This window comes from Xenopus tropicalis, chromosome 4 (assembly GCF_000004195.4).
Source record: "Xenopus tropicalis strain Nigerian chromosome 4, UCB_Xtro_10.0, whole genome shotgun sequence".
In the NCBI taxonomy this organism is placed as follows: domain Eukaryota; kingdom Metazoa; phylum Chordata; class Amphibia; order Anura; family Pipidae; genus Xenopus; species Xenopus tropicalis.
Window position 1 is genome coordinate 41,536,184 of NC_030680.2, and position 13,636 is coordinate 41,549,819.

The following is a 13,636-nucleotide window of genomic DNA, read 5'->3' on the forward strand; positions in this document are numbered from 1 at the left end:
TGGGTTGGTTCATTGTCCTATAATTAGTTGCTTTCTTCAGTGTATACAATAGAGGAATTAGAATTGCAGAATTCAATATGAAGTGAAACATATGACTCAGCTCAAACAAGTCAGTGGCTTAGACAGGATATGGCACTTAAATGTTTAAGCACAATTAGGCTAATGGCAAAAGAGTCATTTACAAGCCAGAGGAGAAAATTCAATCCACTGCCTTCCTCTCCCTGAGTGTATATGCACTGATAGGCACTGATAGTATGGTGCATTAGGTCCACCTTTCTTGAATTTGTTCATTAATTATAGGCAATGTATCTGTTTGTCAATGATGCACAGGCTAGTTAATTCCATCCAGGGTTTGTCATCCTTGCAGGGGGATTTGGACAAACTGGCAATATAACCAGCTAAGTTGCAGATTTAATGTAATTTACAGTTATACACCTGGGATTTAAAAATATGTAAGCAACAAGTACCCTTAATGGGAATAAGTTAGATACAGCCTTAATGGAGAATAACATGGGTACTTGTAGATAATAAACTTAGCTGTAGCAAATAATGCTTGTCAACAGCAAGGTATGGTCCTGAATTAAAAGATGTATAGCTTTACAGAAGGAGAGGGTAGTAATTAGTACTCAAGATCTCAAGATAATTGTCCTAATTAATATCAATATCAATTATGATTGTTCCCTTTTACAAAGCTCTGATAAGGACCTTGTTAGAATAAGCAGTGCTCAAAATGTATATTATTAAAATAGAGAAAGTAAAAACAAAAGTGACTAAGCTGATAAAGCGCATGGAAGGCCTAAGTGGAAAAAAAGCTGGCCAAGTTGGGATTGTTTACACTGGAGCAGAAGCCCTTAAAGGACAAGGAAAGGCAAAGTCACTTGGGGGTGCCAAAATGTTAGGCACCCCCAAGTGACTTAAATCGCCTACCTTTTACTCCGGGCTGGTGCCCCTGTTCTGAGAGAAAAGCACCAGCCCGGTGTAGCTGCCAGCGCTTCCTCCTTCCTGCTTCACATGCGCAGTAGAGTGAAAAACCCGAACTTTAACAGAGGAGTCGGCTTTTCACTCTACTGCGCATGCGGCGGTCCTGGGGTCCCGGCAAAACAAAGCAGGAAGCGCTCGCTGCAGGTACCCCGGATTGGTGCTGTTTTCTCCTAACAGGGGCACCAGCCCGGAGTACAAGGTAAGCGATTTAAGTCACTTGGGGGTGCCTAACATTTTGGCACCCCCAAATGACTTTCATTGTTCTTTAAAGGAGGGAGGTGGCAACTACTGCATGTATAAATACATAATGGGAGCATAAAATAAACTCTTATGCTTTATTTACCAGTAAAGGCTTCCTGCAGACACAAGGGCATCTACTAAAATTAAAGAAACAGATTCTGTCATGATTGTTATGGTGTAGTTTTTTTTACTAAATTTCACTGGGTACATTGCAAATAATTCACTATACCTTTTAAATAGTATTCTTGGACCAATAAATGTATTTTTTTAGATGTAATACTGGTGTGTAGGCAGCCATTTCAGAAAGATCCAGCACTTCACAATGCAACTGCTTTAAGATAAGCTATTTTTTCTCCTACACACTAGTGGAACAGGGTAGTCATGGCCAGACTTGGGTATTAACTTTCAAGCGTTTTAAAGCCAGGAACACAAAGATTTTTTGTAGGCAAAATTGTTGCGTGTCTGTTTATGTGGATGTTCCTTATCTTGTCTCTTTGAACTGGAAATCTCTCTTCTTTGTAACTTTGTTGTAATTCATCCTTGCACCACCCAGATGCAGTGGGGGCATACCAGATAATGCTCAAAAAGTTGAATAGTGCAAATGGTCATATTTATTATTTTTTTTTAAAAAATACAGGCATGCTGAAATTAACTTTATTAGAAGTTGATCCTAGGACTCATGTGATTGGGAATCAGGAAGGAATATTTTCTGCTCTTTGAGGTAGGCAGGTTACAGGATACTCTGTTGTAGCTCTACTTGTTAAAGCCTTGCTGGGAACACTCCCTACACATACAGCAATACACACAAAGACACAGGGGCTGATTTACTAACCCACGAATCCGACCCGAATTGGAAAAGTTCCGACTTGAAAACGAACATTTTGCGACTTTTTCGTATGTTTTGCGATTTTTTCGGATTCTGTACGAATTTTTCGGATCCAATACGATTTTTGCGTAAAAACGCGAGTTTTTCGTATCCATTACGTAAGTTGCGTAAAAAGTTGCGCATTTTGCGTAGCGTTAAAACTTACGCGAAAAATGCGCAACTTTTCGCGTAAGTTTTAACGCTACGCAAAATGCGCAACTTTTTACGCAACTTTCGTAATGGATAGGAAAACTCGCGTTTTTACGCAAAAATCGTATTGGATCCGAAAAATTCGTAAAGAATCCGAAAAAATCGCAAAACATACGAAAAAATCGCAAAGTACCGATCATTACGAAAAAAACGCAATCGGACTCCATTCGACCCGTTCGTGGGTAAGTAAATCAGCCCCACAGTCTCAGTATTTTACCGGTGAATGGGTTGGGGATCTTCCCTGCTGCAGAAGTGAATGTAGAACTTGGGGTTCTATCCTGCCTAATGAGGCTGCTAGAGAGCAGCAACTATTAATATGGTGACTAGTGTCTGATGTAGTGGCAGTTGACTAAGAAAGGAGCTAATATTGAACCAGGGGTTAAGGATACTTTTTAAAAAAGTTGAATGGAAAGGGGCAACTGTGAGTATAGGTCTGAATTCTGCTGCAGTTGAAGAGAAAGCACCTGCTCTTATTGTTTCAGCCTCAATGTAGCTCCCTTTATCGTCCTCCTTTATTCAGTAGATATGTGCTCAATAACTTGCTGTAGCATTTCCTGGCTCTTTTCTTTTCCCTTCCTCAACAAACACACACACACACACACACACACTTGTACATAATATATATAAAAGCATAGTACAACAATCCAGTTGTGCGGTACTGTGCCTATATATATATATATATATATATATATATATATATATATATATATAGACAGGGACACCACTTCTTCAGGCAAAAAAAAAAAACAAGTTTATTTGGGGCAAACTCTTCCCACCATAAACATCACAGTTCATCAAACTTATTCATGACTTCCCTCCTTTGTGGCTCTCACCTTCCAGGGTAACTCTCACACTAGAACTTTTTTCCCGGGCTTCTCACCATCCCCAATGACCTTCACACACTCGGGCTACTCACCCTGTCCTGCTGTCTCTCCCCTCCTGGGGATGCCAGCTCACCAGCTTCTGGCAGACTTTGGCTTCTCACTAAGCCTTGACGTTCTGGCACTCATACACGTCGTCACGGATCCCTCTGCTCCTTGCAGTGGCAGGCAGCATCCCCAGCCCCTTTGGGTGTTCCTCACAAAGGCAGACTTCCTACCCTGTGCCCTACTCTGAGTGAACATCTTGCTGTGTAATCCCTCTTTTATTTGCTGCTCACCTGCAACCTAATCAGGCAGCTGAAAATACTAACTGTATACTAGGTGAAAATACTAACTGTAGTACAGAATGGACTCCATTTACTCCTGGGACTCATTTATCCGGCTATATAGAGATCATAATGGTGCACGACAATAATAAAAAATACAACCTGGGTGCAAGAGCCATATAAACTAAAATATTGCAAGAGTAATGCCAGCACACACAGGGTTTCATACAAATGTATATAAAATGATATTTACTGAGAAAAAAAAAAAAAGAAAAATAAACATAGCAAGCCTCAACGTTTCAGTCCCAGTCCGTTTCATCAGGAGGCAACAACTGAAGCACCATATATATATATATATATATATATATATATATATATATATATATAGCCAACCTATTGGTGAAGTCCCACAAGTTTTCATGGTGCAAGACTATTTTAAGACGTGGTAGAATGCAATACTTGAAAAGAAAAAAATGTTAACGAAACAGAAATGTGTTCACACTATTACAGTCATTATAGAGGCTTCAGGGCTCCCTTAGACAAAGGCAGATGTCAACTTTTACTTAAGCTGATCCCAAATACGGTATTTATTTGCAATTAATAATTATACACAAGTTTTTGCTTCTCTGGTGTTAATAAATAAACACATTTTTATTAATATTACTCCATAGAAATACTGGCATACAGCCAACACCAGAGAGAAAAGGGTGAATAAGCTGTGATTATATACTTAAAAATGCCCTTCCACTTTTTTCTTCTGAGAATAATGATAACAATGGAAATAAGCTTTAAGAATATTTATTTGAAAATGTATTTATAACATGGAAAGGAGTGCGTACCCATTTAAAATGACAATTTTCACAGCTGTCAAGCTGGCTGAATATTTGATGTGTGCAGGTTTCTCTTCTCCTATAAGAGAGACATTTCCTTTCATCTTGTACCCTAATGTGCGTTATCTAAACCCCCCCAAATCTGAATATTTCAATAAGCTTCTTTCATTATTCACTAGGTTCATGGAAATTTTACTAGGGCAACCACATTTCTGTGTCGTTATGCATACAGGTACAAGCCTTCAGCTGGCAATATTACTGTGATTAGCATAGTTTGATGAAATATTTAAAAGGTTTTCTTTTTTTATTATTTTACTACTCTAAAACCTAATAAATCAAATGACTGCCAAATGCCATTAAGGTGACACTGTCTGACTGAAATGTGCTTTTCATATTCAAATTTAAAAACCGGTCTATGAAACCAATGCAATTCCCAATAATAGCCGCCTGCAGCTCAAGTTATCACGCACACATATATCTATATATATATAAATATAAAATATGAATGCATATTATTTGTGTTAAGAAGTGATCTATAATGAACAAGTTCAGAAACTGGGTAACTACTGTAACTACTGTACTATTTGCAATTATTCTTGTGCTGCTGGAATCCATAAATTGTATTTCCAACTGTATGATGTACAACTCTGCATATCCTTTTAGTAAGATTACAGAATAAAATGTAGTGACACACAGAATAAAATTTGTATTCTTCTATCACAGCAGAAAATATGTCTTCAATTTACAAATGTAAAGTAGTATGTTAAAAATGTAGAACTGTTATCTACAAGAGGATTGATCATGGGCTAGTGACCAGTAGATAACAGCAAACCAAACGTGACCACGTACAGACTCTGTGGACCATTCTCCTGGGTAGTCTGATTGCAAATTTTTAAAGCTGTACCTGTTATTGTGGTTTTTTCAGCTGAACCCCTGGCCATCATGATAAAGGGCTGTCCAACCATTAAACAACTTAAATATAAAAAGTCATGGAGAAGTTGTCTCTTTTCAAGGATGAAATACTGATCTATTTATCAGACCCTGTAGACTCCCTCTCCACTCTCTCACAATAGTTAGGACTTTGCAAGGTACTCCAGAGTTAAAATTACCTGGAAAAAGTCACAACAGTATAGCATTGGCTTCAAGCCCCCCACACAGCTACCCCCAGGCCTATGGCTGAAGAGGGGTACATCACTTAAGTACTTTAAGTCCAGATACACAAAGACCCACACTCCTTTGGTCAGTTTAATTTAGACACCATATTTGACTCCCTTTCTCTAACCCTTAAGAACTAGGCTAAATTACTGCTGAATTTATGGGGTAAGATGGTTAAGATGGTGTACTTATCCAAACTTCTCTACATATTCTGTAATACTCCATTAATTATAATGTGCACCTTCTTTAATAAATAAAAAAAAATAAAAATATATATATAATTCTATTTATTTGGGCGAACAAGGCTCCTCATATCTCTTGTAAGAGACTAACTGCAGCCATTAGCAAAGGGAGAATAGCCTTCCCCCATTTAGCCTTCCAAATGTATTACTTACACTGGTGCTTCTCACCTAAAATTATTTTTTAATTATGTGAATAGTAAAAAAATGAAGCAAGAAGGGGTGGGAACTTTATTATCACGGGGGGGTACGTTGGTTGATGAGAACGGGGAAAAAGCAGAAATTTTGAACTCTTATTTTTCATCTGTCTATACATCTGAGGAGCCACCTAATGAAGGCTTCCCTTTTAATATACCCAGTGCTAGTAATTTAGCTACTGACGCATGGGTCACTCAGGAGGAAATTCAAAAGAGACTTGAACATGTAAAGGTAAACAAAGGTCCAGGACCGGATGGGATTCATCCCAGGGTATTAAATGAGCTGAGCGCTGTGATTGCCAAGCCTCTTCACATAATTTTTCAGGATTCGTTGAGGTTTGGCATGGTGCCGAGAGACTGGCGAATTGCTAATGTGGTGCCATTATTTAAAAAGGGATCTCGTTCTCAGCCTGAAAACTATAGGCCTGTTAGTCTGACATCAGTAGTAGGAAAGCTTCTGGAAGGGGTAATAAGGGATAGGATAGTTGAATACATTGCAGTTCACAATACTATTAGTTTGTGCCAGCATGGTTTTATGCGTAACAGATCTTGCCAGACTAATTTAGTTGCCTTTTATGAGGAGGTGAGCAGGAACCTTGATGCTGGAATGGCAGTTGATGTCATCTACTTAGATTTTGCTAAAGCCTTTGATACAGTACCTCACAGAAGGTTAATGATCAAATTGAGGAATATTGGCCTAGAACATAATATTTGTAATTGGATAGAGAACTGGCTGAAGGATAGAGTACAAAGAGTGGTGGTAAATGGAACATTTTCTAATTGGGCCAGTGTGGTTAGTGGAGTACCGCAGGGGTCAGTCCTTGGTCCTTTGCTTTTTAACTTGTTTATTAATGACCTGGAGGTGGGCATAGAGAGTACTGTTTCTATTTTTGCTGATGACACTAAATTGTGCAAAACTATAAGTTCCATGCAGGATGCTGCCGCTTTGCAGAGCGATTTGACAAAATTGGAAAACTGGGCAGCAAACTGGAAAATGAGGTTCAATGTTGACAAGTGCAAAGTTATGCACTTTGGTAGAAATAATATAAACGCGAACTATCTACTGAATGGTAGTGTGTTGGGGGCATCCTTAATGGAGAAGGATCTAGGGGTTTTTGTAGATCACAAGTTGTCTAATTCCAGGCAGTGTCATTCTGTGGCTACTACAGCAAATAAAGTGCTGTCTTGTATAAAAAAGGGCATTGACTCAAGGGATGAGAACATATTTTTGCCTCTTTATAGGTCCCTGGTAAGGCCTCAACTTGAGTATGCGGTGCAGTTTTGGGCTCCAGTCCTTAAGAAGGATATTAATGAGCTAGAGAGAGTGCAGAGACGTGCAACTAAACTGGTAAAGGGGATGGAAGATTTAAACTATGAGGTTAGACTGTCGAGGTTGGGGTTGTTTTCTCTGGAAAAGAGGCGCTTGCGAGGGGACATGATTACTCTGTACAAGTACATTAGAGGGGATTATAGGCAGTTGGGGGATGTTCTTTTTTCCCATAAAAACAATCAGCGCACCAGAGGTCATCCCTATAGATTAGAGGAACAGAGCTTCCATTTGAAGCAGCGTAGGTTGTTTTACACGGTGAGGGCAGTGAGGTTGGGGAATGCCCTTCCTAGTGATGTGGTAATGGCAGACTCTGTTAATGCCTTTAAGAGGGGCCTGGATGAGTTTTTGAACAAGCAGAATATCCAAGGCTATTGTGATACTAATATCTACAGTTAGTATTACTGGTTGTATATATAGTTTGTATGTGAGTGTATAGATTGGTTAGTATAGGTTGTGTGCTGGGTTTACTCGGATGGGTTGAACTTGATGGACAATGGTCTTTTTTCAACCCTATGTAACTATGTAACTAACCCCTACAACACCAATATAGCCCTTCGAGCCTCCATTCTTCAACTGAAGGCCTGGTACCTACCCCTATAGACAATCGGGAACAGTGGAAGGAATTTCGCTAAAGACAGACTTATACCGAACAAATTTCTCCATCAGTTATACATAACCCCGCTAAAACTGAAAAGATTTGGCAAAAGACAAAACGACTTCTGCCCCTGATGTAAATCCCCATGTGCTCACTTTATCCACATGATCTGGCCCTGCCTCACATAAAGGAATTATGGACTACCATTAGTGCAAGAATTAGGAGTTTACCGTCTTTTCTGCAACTTTTTCCCACATCAACTTTTTCAGTTCAGACTTTCATTTAAATGAAAATGCCAGACATTAAATGAGTTTATTCGAATTGATTGAATATGCCACTCCATCAATCCATCAGTTTTATGTAACTGATTTTTTTCTACTAGCTGAGGGAGCTGGCCCAATAAAGTATATCTGAACCAAAAACTCAGAAAACCTCTCTTTTATTGTTCTACTAAACCCCATTTTTATTAACCTGCTGTCTATTACATAAAGTTTTGAATACAGAATTCTCTCTCTCTGCACTATCCCAGCTATGTAAAGCGGGTAAAGTTTTTCAGAAGTATTTCATCTTTATTTTAAAATAGATGGTCAAAGTTGAAGAATTAATATATAATATGTAATTACATACATTGTTTACTTGTAATATGTTTAGAATCAATGTCCATTACTACCTCAGACACATTCTACTTTAGTTACAATAAGAATACATTATACATGCATACCCAATGAACTGCAGTAAAGAAAACAATACATCCTTCTTAAATCCCATGAGTTGGATATATGTCATTATTCTGATTTATGGATATCTGGCATAATTAGAGTGAAAATGCTGCCCTATCTTGATGAATTTTCCTTTTCTACAATTGTAAAAGATTCACAGTTCAAGTATTTAAAAATTTAATGATGCTGAGAAGGCTTGTTATAGTATAGCAGAATTATAGGAGTGTTTTATGAACAAAACGGTCAAAATGGTTTTAAATCAACCTGACAAAGTCAACTGGGACCCTGATGCCCCTTTCTGAATGAATTAATTATCAAGTGTTTAAAGATTCGAGGAGCTGAACAGAATTTTGAACTTCGACTATCCTCTCATAACTGATAAAGGTGAGCATGGGTATAATACAAATAGAAAAGCCTGTTGTGTTGAATATTAACACATCACTAGGGTGTAACTTATCTTTCCTCTTCGATTTTCTCTAGCTGGTAATAGTATCATTTGTGATTTTTTTTTTTTAGTTAGCAAAGGCAAACAAGTGGGTACTTATTACAGAAGTGCAGTCATACTTTTTCTTTTAATTAGCTTATAACATTATAGTGCACAGGGTTAATTACACATAAGTTGAAGTGCATTAAATTTAACAATAATTTTCAGATAATGATTTATAAGGGGGTACCTAGTGTTAAATTGTAAGATTATGTGCAAGCCATAAGTTTCACATCTTTATATATCTGCAGGACAACTTCTGTTTAGGTATGTGATTTTTCTATATGGTGGTATATGGTTTACAAGGTTTATCTATCCATTAATAGGGGCATATTTATTATAGTGTAAACCAACATCACCTGTGATGTGGCCCATAGCAACCAATCAAATTTTTGCTTTTGTTTTCTAACTTGTAGGCGACGATTCAAATCGAGCTAATTGGTTGCTATGGGCAACCACTGCTGCGGTGATGTTGGCTTACACACTATAAGCCACCGTGGGATCTGTATATATCTGTTAATAAATCTGTTAATATAAATTTAATAATTTGTTTCCAGCAGTTAACAAGTGACTAGGGCAACTAGACACCTTGGTGGAAGTATTAGAGGACAGACTGATGTAAGTTTTGTATAATGTGCTCTTTTGTTTATGGAGAGACATTTCATGGAGCCTTGCACTCCACTCCACTTCTCTTGCCAAAGTAATCCTTAAATAGCATATTAAAATAATTCTAAAAAAAAACACATCATGAAATCATAATGGCAGGAGAAATGCATATTTGAAAATTGCTATTTCAGATTCAACATATTCAACAAATCAAATTCAATATATTTGTGCACCTATTTTCTTCACAAACATCTAAGCAACATGAATTTGATAGTCAACTCGTTTAATTTACAGTGGTTACTTTATTTGTAGAAAAAAAACAAACCAAAATGAGAGGCAAGGTTCGATGTTGCCCATGTGCCTATTTGGTCTATATTTCTTGCCCATTCACACACTACTCAGAAATCTGGTGCAACTACTTCTTCCCAGAAAATTAACCTTACACGTAAGGGCAAGAAAACTGACCAATTGTTTCACAGAAATTTTTCGCCTCCATGCATGGATTAGAGTCTCAAAATGGCAGACACTGATGCTACAGATATGGAGTCATATCTGCACTACACTGAAGCACATAATCCTACCACCTGTGCCAATAACCTGGACCTCCAAAGCTTGATCTCCGCTCTTCCACCAAAAGAGAACCACAGCTGCTGTCAGACATTAAGGAGAGTCAGCAACAAGAGATTTGGATTCTTAAAACAAAATACAGGTACAAACCAGAAAGCTCCACTATCTAGAGAACTGATATTGTAATCTCAGGCCGTTACCCTGAATTAAACCTGACTCACCATGCAAGCATGGCATTTAATCTACTTTATTCCATTGCTGGAAGATGCTAAAAATAAAAACCGATGCTGTAATCTTTGTATCTGTGGTGTCATCTAACACAGAACTGTGAAAATCTATTTAACCAGCTGCTAGACCAGGACAAAGGCACAGAACTGCTGATCGACAGGTTACATAAAGTGACATAAAGTGTGCACTTTACAACTTTACCACAAAGGAGAGGATACTCCACAAAGCCCGAGTAATTAAAGCTGTCCAACATATGACAAAACTGAAAATCTTGAGAAAGCTTGAGAAAGGGTCCGGAGGGTCCCGAAACGTTGCTCTTTGCTTGTTTAAATGTACTTGGGCAAATAAAATACAATTTTTTCACGGCTTGCATCTTCAGTGTGCTACTGGATTTTTTTGCTGTTGGATATTGACCCCCATGCAAGGTGAGGTTCTTCCAGTATTTGCACCTGATACCCGTTTGGGTAAGTTAACAGAGGGTTGAGCTCCCCAATACTGCTATTGTTAAACTGAAAATCAGGACATGGCCGGTTCAACAGTGCTTCAATGCAGACTTCAATGTAGTGCAACCCTTATGGCCTTATTTATCAGTTTTTGAGTTTGTTTTTCTAAATCGAATAAACTCGCATATTGAGAGTTTTAGAATATGGCTTGACTTTGTCTATGACAACTCCCCTTGACTATAGATTTCTATAGAAACTCGCAAACTTTTAAATTACGAATTTTTACATTTGAGTTTTCTTGTTTTTTGCACTTAATAAATACCAACCATAACTCAAAGTCAAGTTTTTTTAAGAGCAAAAAAACTTGAATCATTATTCTAATGGGCCTCCCAGAACAACATGCCCAAGGATTAAGACTGCCCAGCTCCACTTGCAGACCCAGATACACGTAGATCTACATCCACAGACCCTGCCTGAAAAATGGCAAGGTGACAACTATATCATCCTGAATTCTACATTGCTCTTTTCTGCACACTTTCATGCATTTGTGGAGGGTTCAAGTAGCACTGACTGTGCCTCACTGAACATGCTCATTCTATAAAGTTTGAAGTCATTTAACTCTTTTAGATGCCTTGCTTTTCAGGCCTCTCCTTGCGGCCTGCACTATTTCTAGTTGGTTACCCATATTTTTCTTCCTTTTTTTCCCTCACTGTCTTTTTTTTTTTGAAACCTCAATTTTAAGTTTAAATCTTGTTCAGATTATTGCATTATTGTCCCAGGCAGGACTTATACACCTGTCCTATGCATTTCTTGCACTTCATTATTCAAATTTTGAGGTCACCATTGAAAGTGGATATTTCTACTGTAAACATTACCTGAACTTTATTATTATTTCAGTTTCCCAATATAGCCACTGATTACAAATAATCAAAGTTTTTCATAACCTGTGACCACTTTATTTAACGCGCTCCAGAGGTCATTACCGGTGTATACTTTGGACTGGATTCATACCATCACCCAATGTTGCATCATAGCCCTGGTGAGCCCTCTCCAATCCTAATGGTTATTACTAGGCTGTATCTGACCAACTCGTTCTAATATTTTGTTACATATCAAACTTTTCTTTTTTGGGGGATTTTTATATATTTTGATTGTATAGCTGTGCATTGAGCTTTCTAACTATTGCTAGGTTCCAGATGCTTTTCCCAGAATATGTTTTACAAACTATTTGGCATTTAATTGTCAGTGACATTATTGGTCCTCCTCTCTATCAAGAAAGCAACTTCCTAATCACTACATATATATTACTTACTTTAACTTATTAAACTTTAATATGCCTCGACAATTTCATTGCAGAAAGCTGCTCCCTAAATGCGATGCTACAACCAGAGTTTTTGTATTAATAGTCTTATTGCTTCTTCACAGAAGGTCATCACCTAAATGCTGTCTTAAGCTGGCCATACATGCACCGATAATTGCAGGAAGCTGCTGATATCAGTCGACTCACCGATCGGGCCAGGTTAAAAGATTTTGATCGGTCGCCATAGAAGGCGCCTCTCCAAAATCTGCCTTCAGTGCTGAATCGGCAGAAGGAGGTAGAAATCCTATTGTTTCTACCTCCTTATCTGCCGTTTCAGCCCTGAACGGTTTGTGGCTGATTGTACGATCTTTTTTGCGACCGATGGTCGCCACGTCGCCACGTGTGTGGCCACCTTTAGAACCAAGTTATTTTAGGATAAGGTTTTACGATAAAACTCTGACTGCCTTTTTATAGAAGGTTGTTTTTATATGATGGTTCACAACCAAAAATGTTTACAATACTTTATGTTAAAGTTGTATCTGGTTATTGTATAGGCTAATGGGCTATAAGATTATATTTCTGTGTGATATATTTACTCCACCTGCTGCTTACAATATATTGTCTTAGGCCCCAAGGCATTACTACAAGGAAACCTACTTTTTTTTATTACTCACTCTATTCCTGTTCTCAACAGTCTAATAACCCAATCTAGCTAAAGTTATTAAAATTGACAGCCCTTAATATATAGCTATCACCTCAAATAATGCAAGCATCCTCAAAAATGTTCCCTATAAATGGTATCCACATTACTTAACATACCTGGGAGTGAAGATCTCTAAAGATTAAGAGGAATGGACATCCAAGTTAAAAGATTTTCAAATCAATATAAAGAAAGATCTTGAATGCTGGCTTCAAATACACAGTATGAAGGTAATCAAGACAAAAGTCCTTCTCTGTATATATTTTTCAGACTCTCCCCTACAAAGTCTTTATTAGTTTCTCTCTATCTAGAATTGCACGATTTATATGGCAAGGCAAAAAATCTAGACGGAGCTATAAAATTCTAATAAGAGATAAGACACATGGAAGAGTCACCTTACCCAACTGCCATACAGATGGATCAGATTTTTAGACCACTCACTTCTCACCCATACATTCTCAATCTGGGAAAATGCCATTTACAATATAAACTCATTCATTACACTTCTTCCCTCCTGCAACTGATAAATAATCCTGCCTTACCTGCAGGTATGACCAAACACTACCTTTTTCATTGGCTGCTTGAAGGTAACTTGCACCTGATCCACTTAACAGAAAAAGTAAACTTTATTGATATACACAAAATCCAATCACTTAAACCTTTTTCACACATGGATCATTTCAAGTTTGCTCAAATGTAACATTCCACAGACTGGGAGGACCTTCTATCCTAGGCCATGCATTGACTTTCTTTGAAATTCTATGCGCACTGGAACTTCATTCCACTGGAACTGTCATTTT

General features: G+C 37.9%; 1 protein-coding gene across 1 annotated transcript in view; it reads right to left on the bottom strand.

Moving 5' to 3' along the window:
- The window catches only part of rpgrip1l (RPGRIP1-like), a 79,706-nt gene that overhangs the window by 7,332 nt on the left and 58,738 nt on the right, over positions 1–13,636 (bottom strand). The window lies entirely within an intron of this gene.